Genomic DNA, 19,184 nt, shown 5'->3' on the forward strand with positions numbered 1-19,184 from the left:
CTGTATAGGGTGCTGGTGGCTTAGATCATGGCACACAGGATTTAAAGAAAAAAAAAAAAAACTACATACACAGAAACATATGCACCCACTAAGCAAAAGTGTAACTAACCAAGAAAACCATGTAAATATCGAAACTTTGCAAACCACAACGTGGCAGATCACATGTTGAAAGCCAATCATAGTCAAAGACTCAAAAGTCCTAAACAGGTTTTTACTTTCTTCTCTAGCATATTCTACTAGCATTCTCAGGAATGTTGCCATATGGCCAACAACATACAGCTTGCCAAATCATTCTTGAAGCAAAATAACAAAGAATTCATTAACAATAAAGTGACAAATATTGAATATGAAGATTACCCAGGACTGTAAATTCTCACAAAATTCACATATTTCACTTATGCCTACTTTCCCCATGGCCTCACAAAAAAAAAAAAAGAGAGAGAGAGAGGGAGAAATTAATGTCCTATAAACCAGATGTCCCAGAAACCAGGTCATCTATGCCACCAAGTATTGACCTCTGCTGAGTTTCTATCTACTACTGAAGCCTGCCTTCATGTTAGTCCATATATATTCCCCATCCTCTGCCCCGGTAGAATGCTCATCTTAAAAATCCCTTCACTTATTTTTAGCTGCTCTCATCTTTCTTCTGCTATGACATGATATTGATCTCTATGCTTTTTTTTCAGTATAAAAAAATAACTTTAATTCTGCTATTTACAAGATTTAATGTTTATACTTGGCAAGACTCTCCAATCTTGGCACTTCTTAGTTCTCACTCTCAAAATCACCCTCCCTACTAAGTGATGGTAGCCGTGGCCAGCTCTGTGCATCAGTGCTGCTTCTGTGGGAATCTGCCTAAATATGGCCCACCGCCAATGTGTTTGTTTCAATAGAAAGAACTCAATTAGAAAGTTTGAAACATTGGACTTTCTAGTTAACTTTCTGAGTAACTCTACTTGAATCCTTTAAATGTATTTTAAAAAATACTACATTCTGGCTACGGTTTGGAGATAATTAATTTGCCTAGTTTCCTTTATAAGTGATAAAAATGTAGCAAGAATCTAAACAGATAGATGTTGATCTTTAGGAGTTGATTAGTCTTTAACTAAATTGGTCTGCTTCTCTGTACATGAAGATAATCAGTTTTGTGAGAACTAAATGAGATGTATCTAATGCTCCTAGCACAGGGTATGATTTCTAGCAGGCACTCAAGAATATTAACTTACATTATCTTAGTTCTTCTTCTGTATCAATTCTAATCTCTTTTCTATCTTCTCTTTTTAAGGTTTAGTCAGCTCCATTTACAGACTGTGATTCTTATCTAGAGGAGGCGTGGGCTGTCTTCTATCTTATCCTCCATGTGGTTTAGTTTTTATTATGGAATCTTTTTAATGTCAGATGTTGCTAGGCGATTTTTTCTGGTTTGATTAATTTAGTTCTAGCACAAACAAAAATATGTCCAAATGGTTTGGTCTTCACTGATGTTGCTTTTCTTCCAAAATAAATAGGTTCTACTTTTGTGTCAAAAGACTTCTGATGTGGTTCCAGACTTTTACAGAGATGTGGCTGATCACAAACTTAGTGGTTTAAGAACTTGATCACTTATTGTTAGTGTAAATACATTGAGAATGAATAACAGTAAGTGATGAAGCACTGTAAAAAAAAATAGGAAAGAAAGAAAGACCTCTAAATTAATTAGAAGGGGAAATATATGGGTTGCAAAAAGCAGACAAAAGTGTGGCTTCTTTTTAGAATTCTTTCTCTATCTATATAGTCCATGGAAAATATGACCCTCCATCTTTAGGGAGAAACTCAGGCTATCATGTAGGCAAAGATGGAAAGAGATTATTGAAATTAACCATTCTGATAAATAATCTCCTGAGGTTTGACAAATCCACATGATTCTGGACTAAAAATGAGCAAAGCAAAGTATGAACTGCTTTATATTACATACAAAACTGCTGGATTAAGAATACTGGCTTTAGAAGATCTTTTAATATTTAATTTTGAAATGTTTTCTGATTTCCTGATTCCAGTTACCTGAGTTTATTTACATAGGCTGTGGGAAATTGCCAGGATAATAATTTTTGGTAGGAAGGGAACACTATTCAAAGTAATAGAATTTAGAACAATTTTCTTTTATCCAAGGTTAGTTTTTTAGGTAGCTTTCTATAAGTTTCCACCCTATTTTACATTCACATGAAAACGTCAATGGACTTTATGGATTTTCCAATGATGCCAAAGATACAGAAATACCCACCATGGTGGGAAGAAGGGACACAGCAGTGTTATTAATAGGAATATATAAGAGGGGAATTCAGTGAAAATGGCTGGCATCCAAGTATACAGCTAATCTTTTCTTCAGTTTAAGTTGTGGATTCTAATCAGTAGCTCAGAAGGAATGAGGTTGGTGAATCTCACAGAAGAGTTTTTGAGAAACTTTTATTACACAAAAAGCTTTTGAATAAGGAAGTAGGCCTTTAAAGGGACGGCCTCTCTCAGATATTTTACTCATTTCCAGTAAGTCCTTCTCAAAAATGAACACTGCTTCTAACTGAACAATCACAGTATTTCAACACACCCAAAGCAAACTGGGTAGGGAGAGCTGAATTGTGATGAAAGCCTGTACTATTATGACCTTTCTCATGACCATAATTGATGGATGTGCCCCTGAAACACTTTGCAAGGCTGTTGATATATTTAGAAATGTGCCTGTGACTCATTATGCCCATAATTTGGCAGTAAATAGGGGCAGATTACCCCAGTGGCTATGGAGACAGCTCATTGCCCAATGATGTGGTTCTTTCATATGTAATCACCTTTTGTAGAATGTACAGTTGTCCCCTTTTTGAAACTGTATAGGCTGGGCTCAGAGTTTCATAAGCTAAACTCTGTTTTTTTTTATCAATATAAATATCAAAATAATCAAGATAAGAATATTTCAACATCTATTCTGGTTATGAATGCAAATGAAAATACTAAGAAAAATCTTTTACCTAAAAGCTTATACTGACCTTTGGCTTCTCCAGGATATAGAAATGTGAAAAGAGTGTCACTTCTAGTCTATCAACTAGAAGAAGCTGGATAAACTATAAATCTTGACTTTTCTTGAGCCTAGAGAAGTAAGTTCACATGGTATCTAGCTAGCCTAAAGCCTAAAAAGAGATGGGCATCTTTAAAGAGAGAGGGAATAGAAGCATGGGCTTACTAGTGAGAACAGAAGAAAGCCAGGCCTGCCATACAAGTGGGTGAGAAACATCCAGTTAAATTTTGTAATGAATTCCTAAAATCCAAGAGTAGGCCAAATGAAAATATGGAACTCCTGTAAACTACAGATGCAAGGAGAATTTAATTCCATTTCAGTTATTCTTCTCCATGACTCTATGATTCTCCATGAATAAAACAAAGAACACATTTCTTGCCAAGGGTAGCAAGAACAAAATAAAAAGCAACAGCAGTGTACCATTTTGGGAGTGTCAAGAACGAAGAGGAACCCTCTCTGAAGTGCCAGTACACAGAGAAGGTCAATTGCTAAGGGTGGAACATTAACATTAAGAACAACAAACCCGCAAATGGGACCCCACCCTAAACACAAGGTAATGCAAGAGGAAGTTGTAGGCAGGGATACAGTGAATGAATGCATAGCAGCAACCAAACTTAAACCCAGCTCACTTCTGAGTAGGTTGACCTACCACCCCACAATAATAACCTAGGAGAACATAGATAAACCCATTTCCAAGCATAAATACTAATTATTTCACTCTCTACTATTCTATACATGATATACACGATTCAATGTAAACTTATAAGACATAGAAAAAGCAAGGACAAAACAACCCACTGATATGAGGAAAAGCAATCAACAGAACCAGAGATGACCCATATGTTGGGCCATAATATAGTGAATTAATTTAAAATCACTATAATAAACATATTAAAGACTCTATCAGGAAAGGTGGTCAACATGCATTAACAGATATTGAATTTCAGTGGGTATATGAAAACTATAAGAAGGATCAAATGGAAATGCTAGAAAGAGATTCACAGAAAGACAAATAAAAGCCCTCAATGGTTACTTATATAGACATCTTGCAGCTAAAGAAAAAACACGGCAAATGTTAAGATAATTCAATAAAAATTAAACTGAGAAGACTAAGAGAGTGAATAAAACCAATGAGAGTATCCCAGAGCTACAAGATGATATAAAATGGTCTAACATACACCAGTTGAAATCCCAAGAGAAGACACAAGAGACTGGGACAGAATAAATATTTGAAGAAATGATTGTCAAGAATTTTCTAAAAATAATGAAGGATATCTAATGTGCAGATCCCAGAGGCTCTGAGGTTTCCAAGCAGAATAAATACAATTTTTAAAAATAGACATATGTACAAGGTGTTAAAAAACAAAAAGAAAAAGAAAATCATGTAATAAGAAAGAAAAGACCACATTACATATAGAAGAACAAAGGTAAAACTGCCAACTGATCTCTCATCTGAAAGTATGAGAACAAGAAGACATGTTGAAAAGAAAATTGCAACTGAAAATTCTATATACAATGAAAGTATCCTTCAAAAATGAAGCCAAACTAAACAGTTTTTCAGATGAAGATGAGCAAATTAATTACCAGTACACAAAGCATTATCAAATGTAAAAAGTTTTTTAGGCAGAAAGACTATTAAGACAGAAATTTAGATTTATACCAAGAACTAAAGATCTCTGAAAATGGTTAAAATGAAAATAAACACAAAATATTTTTCTCCTTTTTAATATCACCAAAAGAAAATTGACTGTCTAAAGAAAAATAGTACAAATTTATCATGTGTATATAAAATATATAACAGTAAAAAGCTATAGCAACAAAAACTCAAAGGCCAGGAGGATGGAAGTCAAAGTGTAATGCTGTTGATAAGGTTCTCAAACCTACACATTAAGAGGTATAACATTATATGAATATAGACTGTAATTAATTAGAGATGTATATTGCCAAAGCTATAGCACGAGATAAAAAACATTTTTAAATGTAGTAAAAATGCAATTCAATAATGGTGGATATATATATAAAATGGAGATTTTAAAAACATTCAGGGTCATGACATCGAGTCCAGCTCAGGCTCCATACCTGCATGGAGCCTGCTTAAGATTCTCTCTCTCTTTCTCCCTCTGCCCTTCTGTGCAATACCACCCACCCCCCACTGCCCTGCTTGTATGCAGGCACACTTTCTCTCTGTTTTGGAAAAAAAAAAAAAAATACTCCATCCAAAAACATGCAGGAAAAGAAGAAAAATGAAACAATGAAAAAATGAAATATAAAATAGCAAGCAAGATGACAGATTTTAATTCAACTACATGAATGATTATATTAAAGGAAAACGATCAAAACAAACTAAATAAACATCAGATTCTTAGATTAGAAGAGAAAAAAAAAGCAAGATGTAAATATATATTGATTACAATAAAAACCACTTTAAATTTAAAGATTCAAATAAGTTAAAGCAAAAGTATAGGGGATCCTGGGTGGTTCAGTGGTTTAGCGCCTGCCTTAGGCCCGGGCATGATCCTGGAGTCCTGGGATCGAGTCCCACATCAGGCTCCTGGCATGGAACCTGCTCCTGCCTCTGCCTATGTCTCTGCCTCTCTCTCTCTCTCTGTCTCTCTCTCTCTGTCTCTCATGAATAAAAAAATAGTCTTTAATAAAAACATTTTAAAAAGCAAAAGTATGGGGGATGCTGGGTAGCTCAGCAGTTGAGCATTTGCCTTTGGCTCAGGGCATGATCCCGGAGTCCCAGGACCGAGTCCCACATCGGGCTTTCTATGTGGAGCCTGCTTCTCCTTCTGACTCTCTCTCTGTCCCTTATGAATAAATAAATAAAATTTTGAAAAAAAAAAAAAAAGCAAAAGTATGGGAAAGTTATGCCATACAAACACTAAGCAAAAGAAAGATGTAGTGACTCTATTAATGTCAGACAAAATGAATTTCAGAACAAGAGTATTTTTAGGGTCAAAGAGTAACATTACAATCCTAAAAGTTTATGTGCCTAACAACAAAGATTCAAAATGCAAGTGCAAAAATGTATAGACCTGAGAGTAGAAATGGACAGATCCACAATTAGAGCAGGAAATTTAAATATTCCTCTGTCTCTGTAATTGATAAAATGAGTAGCAAGAAAATCAGTGAGAATATGGAACCTGAACAAAACTAGCAACCAACCTGAGTAATTAGAATTTACAAAACAAAGCATCTAACAGCAGCATAATACCTATTCTTCTCAATTTCACAAGGAACATTCAACAAAATAGACCATATTTGGGCTCAGGAAACAATTATCAACCAATTAATAATAATTAAAATCACATGAAGTCTGTCCTATACTAAAGTAATCTAGAAAATAGTAACAAAATTGAAAATTCCCATACATTTGGAAATTAAATAGATATTATAAATAACTCATGGGTCAAAGAGAATGGCATAAGAGAATTTAAAGCATTAAATATTTGTATAAGAAAAGAAAAACGGGCTCAAATCAGTTATCTGGCTACTACCTTAAGAAACTAGAAAGAGTGTAAATTAAACCCAAAGCAAGTAGAAGAAAATTATAAAACTGAGAAGAGAAAAATCAGTTAAATTTTGAAAGGAAAATAATGGAAAGTATCAATGAAACCAAAAGCTGGATTTTTTTAAAAGATGAATCAAATTAATAAATTGTAAGCAAACTGACCGAAAAAAGGGAGAGAGGAAGTGATAGAAAGACAAGGAGGAGATATAAATATCAGTAATTCAACAACTCAAAAGGAAGGGACAAACTCCTTGAAAGACTAACTGCCAACATTTACTCGAACAGACAATTTGATTATTTTTTTAAAGATTTTATTTATATATTCATGAGAGACACAGAGAGAGGCAGAGACACAGGCAGAGGGAGAAGCAGGCTCCATTCAGGGAGCCTGACGTGGGACTCGATCCCAGAACACCAGGATCACGCCCTGGACCGAAGGGAGGCACTCAACCACTGAGCCACCCAGGTGTCTCCAGACAATTTAATTATTATACATCTTACAGAAATTAAATTTGTAGTTAGAAGTTTTCAACAAGAAAAACTCTAGGACCAGATGAACTGATTGGGAAGTTCTGCCAAATACATAGGGAGGAAATAATATGAATTATACCCCAAATCTCCCGAACACTAGAGAAGAAGAACATTCTAACTTGTTATGAGGTTTTGATACCAAAACCAGATGAAGAAATTGAAATGAATAGAAAACAACAAACCAGTATCTTTCATCAACATAAATGGAAAAGCCCTCATCAAAACTTTAGCAAATAAAATCCAGCCCTATATACAAACTATGATAATGTATCATGACCAAGTGAGGTGATTCTAGGACTACAGAGCTGGTCCAACATTAGAAAATCAGTCAGTGTGATTCATTATATGAACAGACTTAAGAAAACCATACGACTATCTCAACAGATGCAGAAAAATAATTTGGTAAAATCATCCATTAATCATGAAAATTCTCAGACATCTAGAAATAAAAGACAATTTTCTCAGTTTGACAAAGTACACCTACGAAGAGTACAGCTAAATGATACTTAATGTAGAAAGACTGAATGTTTTCCCTCTAAGATCATGAAAAGGTCAAAGATAACTACTCTTACCAATTCTATTTAACACCATACTGGAAGTTGTATTTAGTGAGATAAGGAAAAATAAATAAATAAAAGGTATAAGAACTGAAACAAAAATAAATAAAGCTACTATTTACAGATAACAAAGAAAATCCTAAAAGAGTCCACAAAAACTATAGCACAGACCCAGGCCAATATATAAATTCAATTTCATTTTGATGTATTTATAATAAACAACTGGAAATTAAATTACTGTAGTAAAATTTTTCTAAAGTATATTTAGAATAGCACCAAAAAGCATTAAATTATGATATATAAATCTAATAAAAGCCGATCAACATCCAAATGCTAAAAATTACAAGATCTGATGAAGGAAATGAAATGAGATCTAAATAAATGGAGATATATACCATATTCAGGTAATGGAAAACCAAATACTGTTGGAGTGCTCACACTGCCTGAGTTTAGAACTTTCTTTAAAGCAGTAGTAATCAAAAAAGTATGGTATTAATTATACCAAAGGAATAAAATAAAGCCCATAATTTTACCTACACAAATATGGCCAACTAATTTTTTACTAAAGGTACAAAAGGAATTCGAATGAGAAAGATCTGTCTTGGGATCCCTGGGTGGCGCAGAGGTTTAGCACCTGCCTTTGGCCCAGGGCGCGATCCTGGAGACTCGGGATCGAATCCCACATCGGGCTCCCGGTGCATGGAGCCTGCTTCTCCCTCTGCCTATGTCTCTGCCTCTCTCTCTCTCTCTGTGTGACTATCATAAATAAATAAAAATTTAAAAAATTAAAAAAAAAAGAAAGATCTGTCTTTTCCACAGATGATGCCGGAAAAAGTGGATATCAATATACAAAAAAATAGTAATCCGTGACCCTTATCTTAACACTATACACAAAAATTAACTAAAAATGGATTACAGAATTCAGTGTAAAACTGCAAACAATAAAATACCTAGAGGAAAACAGGAAAGGATCTGTGACTTGGGGTAGGCAGTGATCAGCCACATATAAAACCAGTCATACTATTAAAAAAAGGAATTGATAGCGCAGCTCCGGTGGCTCAGTGGTTTAGCGCCGCCTTCAGCCCAGGGCGTGATCCTGTAGATCCAGGCTCGGGTCCCATGTCGGGCTCCCTGCATGGAGCCTGCTTCTCCCTCTGCCTGTGTCTCTGCCTCTCTCTCCCTGTGTCTCTCATGAATAAATAAATAAATAAATAAATAAATAAATAAATAAATAAATAAATAAATAAATAAATAAAATATTTTTTAAAAAGAAATTGATAAATTGAAATTTATCTATAATATAAATTTTTGCTCCTCAAAATACAGTGTTAAGAAAATGAAAATAAAACTCAATAAAATATTTTTGAAAGACATGTTAGGTAAAGAACTTGTATCTAGAATATGTAAAGAACTCTCAAAAGTCCATAATAATAAAAAAAAGCAGTTTTTAAAAGTAAGTTAAATATCTGAACAAAGAAGATACGAAAATAAATGGCAAATAAGCACATGAAAATATGCTCAACATCACTGCTCATTAGGAAAGTGCATATTAAAACAATGTGATAATACTACACACCCTTGTGATAGATTAAAACATAAAAATAATTTTTTTTTAAAAACCCACAAAACTGACAATACCGACACTGACAAGAATGAGAAGAAAATGAAGTTTCTCATGCATTGCTGGTAGAGTGCAAAATGATACAGTCACTTTGCAAAATGGTTTTGCAGTTTCTTTTGAGTTAAATATATATTTACCACATGATCCAACAATCTTTTTGATTTTTTACCCAAGGGATATAAAAACTCATACTCCCACAAAAATGTATATATAAATATTTATAGTGGCTTTATTCATAATCACCAAAAACAGAGAAAATACCCCAAATGTTGTTCCCCTGGTAAATTCACAAATAAACTGTGTTAAACCCATATAATGGAATAACACTCAAAAAGAAAAAGGAACTACTCATATGTATAACAAGAATGACTTTAAGCACAAAGGAATTTGGAACCCATTAGAACTGTTCTAGATCTTCATTTGGTAGTACACACATTTGTCAAAGCTCATAAAATACTGTACTAAAAAGGGAGAATGTCAGTTGTTACTGTATGTATAATTCCATAAAACTGACCAAACATATGCACGCACATACACAGAGGAATAACTAAAAGGCCTCTGAGACTATTTCAAGCCCAGCCAATCAATGTTAATAAAACATGTTCCAGAAGATAGACCCTACACTAACAGAACAAATCTAATATAGGATGTATCCAAAGTGATAAGCACTGAACCAGTCTGATGATGATGAAGATAAAGCTAAGTTTTATTGCCTTTAGAGGCCCCCCTAAAAATCTATATTCATAAGAACATTCTTATTCTTCTATTTTTTCTATTAGAATATTCTAATAGAATTTTCTAATAGAATTTTCTAATAGAATATCTATTTTCTAATATAAACTTTCTATTAAATCTATTTTCTAATTTTCTAATAGAATATCTTCTATTTTTATTCTTTTAGAATAAAATACCCAGGTCATATAAATACAGAGAACAAAGTGATGGTTGGCAGAGGAGAGGGGTGTGGGGAGATGGGCAAAATGGGTGAAGGGGAGTAGGAGATACAGGCTACCAGTTAAGTCATTAGAATAAAGGCCACAGCATAGGGAATATAGGCAATGGTACTGTAATAGCCTTATATGATGACAGATGGTAGCTACACTTATGAGCGGACATAAGGTGTAGAGATGTGGAATCACTATGCTGTACACTAGAAACTAATGTTAACATTGTACGCCAACTATACTCAAATTCTAAAAATCACAAATGAAATGAAATCCCCAGGTCATCCATCATTATTCGGATTGTCATTTCCATACGGCTTTGTTTTTCCCCTAATTTGCCCCACTTTTGTAGCTCACACTTAACTTCCTTGATCTTCTCTGTTCTCGGGCACTCCCTATCTGTCATCAGCAAAATTCCCATGTATCCTCAACATCCTAAGTGAATGTTCTCTGCACCTTCTTGCTGCATCTGAAATCTGGAAGCCCTTGAGGGCACTGTTCTCACCCTGCTGCTGTTTTATCTTCCAAACCTTTGTGCCACCAGACCAGGAAGTGCAATAGTTGTGGTCACTGCTTTTAGTGTTGCTTCCGGATCATTGTTCTTTCCATCTCTAGAAAAAGCTTTCAGCAATCTAAGTCATGCCTGCGATTATAGCACTCAGTTATTTCTTCTTGTTGCAATCAACTAAAGAGATCCTCCAGACTGTTCTTCATTTGTTAAAGAGTTTAGCTTGTGCCTCACTATCTCTCTCCACTGTTGGTCTTTTCACAGTTCTTGTGACCTTCATATCCCTGCAGAAATCTTTGTTACCACAGCTTTGCAGTTCCTTGACCCACCTCACCGCCAATGATCTTGTTCTCTCTGCCACTCCCTTCCCCGGTCCTACTTCCCATGACCCTTCCCCCTCTCACCATCAGCTGATGACCTTGTTTCCTATTTCACTAAAATTAGAAACAATGAGAAAAGAACTTCCTTATTCTCCATCCACTGGTCTACCCACCTAATTCCATCTTTGCCTATGTTACTCTCCCTTCCCTGGTGTTTTTCCAGATAATCTACTATTCTAAGCCACCCTTCCAGTTAAAACTAGCTCAGCTAGTTTTTAGCACAGTGCATGGGAACTAGTTTTTAACATGTGCTGAGGGACATCATTCTTGCAACTGACTACTATCATTGTTGGAATTAATCAACATTTCATGAACCATCTGAACATAATCAATTTTCAATTTCCTCTGCATAGATTACACACTTTATGCATTCCTTCTTTTCATTTGGACTATCTCCTTCCCCATGGTCTGCACTCCCCATGGCCTGCCAATTGAAGTAATTTTAGTGTTTTGGTGATCAGGATTAATTGCACCTGTAGATATTTAACTTTCTGGCTGCAGGGTGTACGTTGGCATCCATCCCTATGGGCCGTAACAAAGCAGTAGAATATAAACAGATTCTGCGCTGGGATCATTATTTAACCCTATTTACGAAGCAGGCACTTAACAACTCTCTGACCTCAGAGACTCTGTGCCCTACCCATCTCCATGGATTCCAGAAACGTCCACACTCACTCTGCTTTAGCCAACAGTGCCCTGGCTTGACACACTGCTGTTATTCATCCTTGGCTGGACTCCTGCCAGATCAGTGATAACTCTGTGACAGCTAAGTAGAGTGTGTCCACTTTTCAAAACAAATTAATGAGCATTATGTCACATGAAGAAAGATTAAAATTGGAAAAACAAAAAGCATTTAACAAGTGATCTCTTCCCCTTCCAAGAACCTGCCTATCTAACGCCTTCTGTTTCTCTCAGTTTTATAGAAATTTGTGCAGCCTTGGCAGAAAGAAAAGGCCATCCCAAGAATATTTTGCAGCATACTTCCCAACTATGATTCAGGTCCCACAGACCCGAGATCTGAGACTCCCAACTTGGCATAGGGCAATGTTCTGTACCAACCACCTGTCCTCTCGCCTAGAGTATAAGCCTACTCTTCCAGATACACAAAGATGAGTTCTGTCCTGAGACAGATGGTTCTGGCAAATAGAATCGGGATGGCCCATTTATTATCAGACCACACACACTGGCATGGGAATCTGGACCCCAATGCTGGGCTATCACGGGCTCTTTTAGCAGCCTGCCTTCAGAGTCCTCTCCCAGGTGAGTCATCCCATCTCAGTTCTAAGCTACAGTTGTCACAATCAGTATTGCACTTTTCCTCATAAACAGTATTTTCTAGACTTATCTCCACTTCTTTATTTCCTTTTTACTGCTGTCATTTCCCTTACTTTCCTCATGTATAAAGTGAGAACTCCAGAAAAACTTACTCAGCTTGCCAACTATTTTAAATATGAGATTTTTATTCTTATAAGTCAGGACTCTGAGATTCAAGTAATATAAGTATCAAAATGTCACAAAAGCACAGACCAGTGCTCAAAAATGCACTTGGAACTCTTGCCTTGAAGTCCTCCTATTTTCATTAGACTATGCTGTTGTCAGTACGGGTGATAAAGGAAGGATTCGGTGTATTATAGTGTATGAGGTCATGGGCACTAAGATTTATAGAATTGCACTTGGCACATAGTAGATGCTCATGCTAAAAAAAATTGAATTACTCTATACATTATTCTTTGATTTCCAGATTTAATCGTCTTCATTAAACATATTGCCACAATCCCTAAGTTCTTGCTTCCCATCCTTGGCAAGTATGGTCTGCTGTCACATGGTAACTGCTCACATGGTCTAACCGCTCTTGACCAGGGTCTGGTTTTTGTAGGTTTCAGCACACAAAGGTCAGCCAAACCCTGTAGGAAAAATGAGATGGTGATCAAGGGATAAGCACCTCTAAGGACATTGGAGACAGCTGAGTGTGGCTTTGACATTTACAAGAGGTGGAAATATCTCTATTTAGAAAATTTCGATAAAGATACCAAAAGCTATCTATAAAGATAGCTAAAATCTTAAATTCTCACAAAGAAATGAGATTACTACAATATCCTCATAACTTAAAGGATTCAGAGAGAAAAAAATCTGCCTTTAATTTTTTTAAACTCTGTCTTTAAATTTAGTTTATTATTAATTGAAAAGTACCAGATGTTTTGTTTTCCTATAGAAAACCACACAATACATTGTCTTGATTAGGTAACTTGTTTGAAGCCTTCCATTAGCGACATGAGTCAGCTGTTAGTCAGCTCTTCAGATCTCAAGGAGGTTAAGAAAAGTATTTCTAGCATTGCTGATTCATAGTTAGCAAAATAAATAACACGACTGCAGATCATGTGTATTATATTCATCCTGGCTCTTCGGGTTTGGTTCCAACAGTTCAAGTGTGGCCATCTCTGAGGTGTAAGGGTTTAGGTTCAATTCCATGCAGCAAGGATGGACCAGGAGCTCTCTAGAAGGCAGGCTCCATGCTTTTCTCTCCTTTCCTTGCAACAGCCAGAGCCATTAGAACATACCCCACAGCCCAATTCAAATCCACTGGGTCCAAAGCCCTATGGAAGGATGCTGATTTCAGAGAGGAACCACAAATGCACAAGGCTTCTTACTCTAAATCCAGTGATATCTGTGAGAGATGAAGAGATCACTTATTGCCTGTACATTTCAACTTAGTTTCAAATGTGGCACTTAAACAAAAACTGATGTTTATCTGGTTCAAATTCAGAGCCAAGTTATAGTGTCACGAGGGAGTCTTAATTTCTCAGAATATCTTTGGCCCTAGTGTGTGATTTATCAATTAGTGTATCACATTTGATGAATGCGTTTGCTCTAAGTAGGGAACAGGCCATTAAGCATTACACATCCTGAACCTTCCGGAGAGGAAAATAACTTTGATTTCTCTGCTCTTTCATAATCAAGATGAATCACAACTGATAAATAAATTTTCTGTATTGCTTAATACATCCCAGATATCAGTATTAAGAACTTGGCAAGGCAGGTAAAAAGATTTCCATGAGCAAGAAGCAAATGAGAAAGACTTCCTCTCTGGAATGAAATCTTGGTAATTCCTGTGGGAAGCTTTCTTTTGTCCAAACATCCTTCCTCTTCCTTTGCCTTGGCCTATTCTCCATGTTTTTAAATACACCAAATATGGCTTTCTACTAAAAGCTGGTAAATGGAGTTAGGGGAAAAGCCATAGCATACCCCCTCTATTGTAGCCATGTAAATAAAAAGCAAGATATATTGCATAGCCACAGAGGGACACCAAATCTTCCTTCCTCCTAACACGACTTACACAGTCATTAAAAGTGATTAAAGTCTTGGAGACCTAAACACAGTCATATCTATTTTGGTACCACTGGCTTGGTCTATCCCTGCAGCTAGAAGGGAATCACCCTCTTTGTGTAAATGTTTGCTTTGTTGGAGATTGTTAAGCAGAAATTAATAGTATACATGCTTCAGGAGTATTAAATCATCCATGATAAACAATTCCTAGGCAATGTTTAGACAAGCCAAAAGTCACCCTAAGAATTGTGCACATGGATAGAACAACCCATTTGCCATCTACATAGGAGGACCACCTATAACACAAAAAGCAAAGTAGACATCTGTCAATTAACCCATTAATCTAATTAATGTGTTCTATCAGTGTAAGTGGATAACAAATTAATGACTAGGCAAGCACTAAATCTCTACTTTGTTTTATTTGGTGTACATACAGTTAATAAATCATGAATATGTGACAATCTTTGCCAGCAGTTCTAGAACATACTTGGAACTTCTCTGGAAATCTGCTTTGATCTTTTGTTTGAAAGCATGTGCCAATATTCTGGACCCCTGTGATATCAATTATCACCACCTCCAGGCTACTAAAGAGCTGAAACTAATCAGGTAGAAATGACACCAAGAAAAGTTTCAATATAACACAGTCATGTGTTTAGGGAACCTTTGTCTAGGTGGTCAGGAGCTCAATAAGGCAGAAAATATTTTTTGAAAATGTATACCAACACACACACAGATAAATACATATATACACATTATAGACAGAGAAAAAGAAACAAAAAAAGACATAGTTTTCCTTAGTCCAAATCAGGATTAAAGCATTAGAGTATTCTCAGTAAAAACTGGATATTATATTTCTTTATGGGAATCAACAAAATGAAGCAAACTTACCTGAGGGTCCTTCGAGGTTATGTCACTTTCCCCATTGTTCTGACCCAGAAACTTGGAGGATACACAATTACAAAAACAAACAAACAAACCAATTCCATGGGGCAAAAATCTTATTTTGAATAATACCTTATTTCTGACGTTGAGCTAAAAGAAAAATGTGGCTCTGGGCTGGGGTGGGGGGATGTGGGGAAAGAAAGGGGGGAGGAATTTATTCCATTTCTGTTGTCTGATTCACAAGTGTTGTTAAATATTTACCAGAAATCTGACAGCAGTTTCTTAACATTTGTTAATCATAGATAACATCATCCCATTAACAACTCAATAAACTTCTTTTAGGTTGTGCAAGGTAGGTCTCACTACCTTAACACTGCTAACCCATCCTTGTAGAATAAATATTTGTTTTCTATTTCTCTATGCCAAGTTTTATGGGATCCTGTAATCTAAATCTCCCTTTGTAAATAAGGTATGCCCTCGAGAGGATGAGAATGCAGAATCTAAAGCCTTGTCTGCATTCTCTCCACAGGTCCTTGAATAAAGGGTTTCATGTCTCCAGAAAAATAGACGTAGGGCACTTCTGACAAGTGCCCCAGCAGAAATGTCTTTGAGAAATATTTCAATGACAGTTTAAGACTTCTTTGCACACATTTTCTCACGTCTTCCAGCCTGTGTTGTTATATCTATCAGGGCACCCAATGGCTAAAGATATTATTTTCCATTTTTCTGATTATCATTATTTCTTTGTAACAATCTTTATAGAAGTCCACTCTAATTTCTTTCCCAGAGTCTGCATCTTATAGATCCTTATTTTCATGATTAATCTTTCCCTGAGTTAGCTGGGAAAGAACTTTGTTGATTGGTCATCCTGTGATGATTATTTTCTGCTGCCTATACAAACACATCACTGAATGGGACTTGGGGTACAACTTCCATATACAGAGTAGAAAGCTGCAAGCATGGAGTGACTTCTCCAACCAACCACACACACAAATAACCTTTCCCCACTTATTGGCATTAAATTTCTATATAGAGGATAAGTCATTTCACAAAAAACTCTCATAGCAAAGTATATGTAATAAGCATTGTGACTATTATTATTACTATTATTAGAAATCTACTTCTATACAATACTCTAGGAAAAGAAAAAAATTCTCACTTACATATAAATGAATGGTATCAGGTTCTTCCTGTAAATATATTTTGATAGAGGGAAGGGGAAAGAAGAGAAGATGAATTATATTTATTAAGGAAATACCATGCCACAGACTTTGTACTAGGTGCTTTACATAAATTGTCTCATTTTAATTCCTGCAGCCATGGTAAGCTATAGATAACATCACCTTTATTTTAGAGATGAATGAACTCAGTCTCAGAGGAATTAAGAAGTTTGTCCAAAGTCCCATGCCTGATAAATAGTGAGTTTGGTATTCAAATAAGTCATTTTAGAAAAACAACATTGCTCTAGGCAGGGGAGGAGAGTGTGATGTCAATTTTAAAAACACATACTCACACATAAAATCTTAACCACTGAGGACCAGAGGTGATGAATCAAAGACCATGAAAAGCAATCTACCTAAAATTTGAGTAAAGACAGCCTGGAAATGACCATAATATTTGGACAATTTATCCTAAGTCAGACTATACCTAACAGAATTAATCTCTGCCCTTTTCCTCCATTTTATCTAAAATTAAGAATGTGTCTGTGAGTGTGTGTGAGAAAGAGAGAGAAAGAGACAGAGACAGAGAGAGACAGAAAGATGGAGGAGAGAAAGAGAAAGAACATTAGACTCTTAGTTCCTTTAAAAAGAATGAGTTGAACTCTTTTTCAAGTCTTCACACTTAATGTTAAATATTCCAGGAAACAAAGATTCAGAATTAGAAAAGCCTTAAGTGCAATAATTGTCATTTCCAGCATTTAAATCAAGACTAATCACATAGATCTCAGTGTTAGTCCATGTTCCTTCCACCTAGTTTTCCTCTCTTCTTGCCAATAGCCACTTTTTAATCTATTTCACAAAGGAGGGCACTATGGACATGAAAATTAACTTTAAAATACTTCCTGAAGCATTACCAGAAATGATATTTTCAATGTCTAAATGACTTGCATTGTTCTAAGTTTCCAAGCCATGCCCACGACCACAAAGATAAATGGGGCATTTGGACAGCCGTGTGAAGGACCATGTTGCAACATGAAATAAGTATACTGTTCAGCCTGAGTCATTTGAAAATAGAAGAAGAATGGCTAGAAAAGATAATGCTTCATGACAACAATACTTCAAATAAGACACAGGAACTTGCCTATATTCACATTCAAGTCAGGAAATATCCCATGACTGAATGTTTGAGAACCAGCTGACTATGGATCACCCTAACTCAACAACTCAATTAATACTATCTTCAGCTCTACAGCATAATTTGTGGTTCTCATCTTTAGCTGCAAAACATTATCACCTGAAGAGGGTTTTTTTGTTTGTTTTTAAACAATAATGATGGCTGGGCTCCAAAACCATATATTTGGATTAATTGAAATATGGTGGGGGCCAGGCTCTAATATGTTTTTAAAGCTTCCTAGGTGACACATTGTGAGGCAAGGTTAAGCACTACTATACTAATTATACAAAATTAATTTAGAAAGTTTACCCACTGCCTTAGGATTGCCAGAAGTCCCATCATGAATCCATTACCTGTGAGGAGTTGGACAAGTGACTGACCTGAGACTCAGTTTCAACATCTCTAAAATGGATATGAGAAGAGCTTTGAGGCCTGTGCTTTATCATGGAGTTCAGATCATCATATTTTCAAAATAAATGCTTATGAGCCTAGATATTTTATTTTTCTTCACTCATATGCCTCTAGAATGAACAGAGAATATAACTGGTATGTGAACATACCTTTTAAATGTAACAACATTATTTCTTTTGCCTATGTAACTTAAACTATGCCTTTAGAATACCCAAACAATTGGCTTGAAAGTAGGAAAATACTATCACCTAATATTTGTTCTATCTCTTTATTCCCAAATTAGAAAAAACAGTGTTTTTGGTGTGATGTCCATTAATTTTATTTATTTTGTTTAAAATGGACTGGCTAGCCCTATACCTATTTCTTCATATCAAATCTGGTAGTCTTTGGTAACAAAGACTCCAACTTACTGTTTAGATTTTGACTACTCTGTACCCTATATTACTAAGAAATTCATGTCATTTTGTTGTAAGGTTGAAGGATTTAATTTGTATCTCTTATTTCCATTGTACTATCACAGTTCCTGAAACAAAGTGGATGTTTAGTATATATCCGTTCAATTTATTTCCAAATATTTACTTCAGAATCCTGATGATTAAATGATGTAATACACACATATGACACCAAATCTTGGTATCTGCTCACTGTTAAAGATTTTAGAATTAAGCAAGTGAAAGCACCAATATTTCCTGTACAACTACTGTGCAGATTAAATTTCAGAGTGTTTTTGGCTTTCATGAAAGTTTTATGAAAATTTATATTTATATATTTTGAAGGGTAGGTTTTATTTCCCTTTATTTTGGATCTGCAATCAAATATTTGACAAATTAGTTAGATTTTCCTCCATGAATGTAAAAGAAACAGAAATTCAATAAATAAAGATACTTCACAGAGGCATTTTGCCATTTGTAAAGAATTTTAAAGTACAGGGTAATTCTTTCCCTCCTTTAAAAAAAAAAAGATTTTATTTTTTTACTTCAGAGAGTGCAAGAGCAAACAAAAGAGAGAACACACAGGGAGAGGGAGAAGCAGACTCCCCGCTGAGTAGAGTCTGATGTGGGGCTCAATTCTAGGACCCTAAGATCATGAACTGAGCTGAAGGCAGATGCTTAACTGACTGAGCCACCCAGGTACC

At 35.6% G+C, this 19,184-nt stretch overlaps 2 long non-coding RNA genes across 3 annotated transcripts in view; one reads left to right on the forward strand and one right to left on the reverse strand.

The window, feature by feature from the left end:
• LOC118350599 (uncharacterized) overlaps positions 1 to 19,184 on the forward strand; it is a 182,000-nt gene that overhangs the window by 125,204 nt on the left and 37,612 nt on the right. The window lies entirely within an intron of this gene.
• On the reverse strand, positions 12,822 to 16,430 carry LOC112670521 (uncharacterized). Its single transcript, XR_004804675.2, has 2 exons — positions 15,311 to 16,430; positions 12,822 to 13,002 (listed from the first exon to the last, which is right to left on the reverse strand). It is a non-coding gene; the product is annotated as an uncharacterized LOC112670521 (long non-coding RNA).

The sequence above is a fragment of the Canis lupus genome, chromosome 14, assembly GCF_003254725.2.
Source record: "Canis lupus dingo isolate Sandy chromosome 14, ASM325472v2, whole genome shotgun sequence".
Lineage (NCBI taxonomy): Eukaryota > Metazoa > Chordata > Mammalia > Carnivora > Canidae > Canis > Canis lupus.